Here is a 1,273-nt window from a genome sequence, read left to right as displayed (position 1 = left end):
CCTCAGGCCGTCCGAGATCAGGATGAGTTTGTTTCTTCATCAGATTTGTAGAAATGCAGCATTGCATCAGTGTCTCAGCAACGGATGCTCTGCAGTGAATGGGTGCCGTCAGAATGAGAGTCCAAACAGCTGATAAAAACATCACAATAATCCACAAGTAATCCACAGCACTCCAGTCCATCAGTTAACATCTGGAGAAGACAAAAGCTGAAACAAATCCAGCATTAAGATGGTTTAACTGTGGATTACTTGTGGATTATTGTGATGTTTTTATCAGCTGTTTGGACTCTCATTCTGACGGCACCCATTCACTGCAGAAGAAAGGCGGGGCATAGAGGAGAAACAATAATGTACAGTATGTGGAAAATAATGTGTTTTTTTAACCTTAAACATCATATGACCCCTTTAAGCTTTAAAGCGTTTCATCCAGGTCACCAGTAGCAAATAATGGAGCGCGCTCTGCTGGACAAACTAAGTAATAACACCCTTTACAAGCATTTTATCTGCGTTTTATGTTCTGTAAAAAAAATGTTCATATCATGGCATATTCACCGATACCGATATATCTGCGACAGGCTCATACCGGCCGATAAAATCGGCAAAAAGATATATCAGTCGGGCTCTAGTATACAGGTCAATGATTGGGAGTAGGGCTGTCGCGATAACCGCAATATCGCAATACCGCGCTATTGACGAGCAAACCGCAGAGGAAAGTAAGAACCGCAGCAACCGCGATTTTTGCGTGTTTTATTTTTTCGTAAGGTTATGCCCTTCTCGTTTTACACTTCATGCGTGTGGACTGACTATTAAACAAGTTAGTAATGATAACATAATGTGTACCATGAAGGAAAGCGAAATCTCTGTCTTAGCATCGACGCATAGCTGGTCAGCTGAGCCTTCTAAAGTGGCGCTCAAAGTTAAAATGATTTCAACAGTGTGTTTCATTACGTCTCTTTGAATGAATGAATCAGCGTTTTTGAACGTGTAGTTGAATGACAGCCACCACCTTGTGGCGCAACATTGTAACTGCACTGACTGACAGCCGTCTTAACACATACACATACAAATGCGTCACGTCATCAACCGCTGAATTTAAATCTGCTTTCGCGCTCTGGCTGGCGCGGAACCAGATCGGACGCGCTGAGCGCTTATCATATTATCACAAATATTCAGCGTTTTCAACCATATAATACTTCTTTTAGGTTTCAGACATTTAAATACACATAAGTACTAGCAAAACCATACATTTATAGTTTGTAAAATACACGCTGAT

This window comes from Sinocyclocheilus anshuiensis, unplaced genomic scaffold (assembly GCF_001515605.1).
Source record: "Sinocyclocheilus anshuiensis isolate Anshui unplaced genomic scaffold, SAMN03320099.WGS_v1.1 scaffold661, whole genome shotgun sequence".
NCBI lineage: Eukaryota > Metazoa > Chordata > Actinopteri > Cypriniformes > Cyprinidae > Sinocyclocheilus > Sinocyclocheilus anshuiensis.
The sequence above is the reverse complement of the archived record's forward strand: the minus strand, read 5'-3'. Positions refer to the sequence as shown.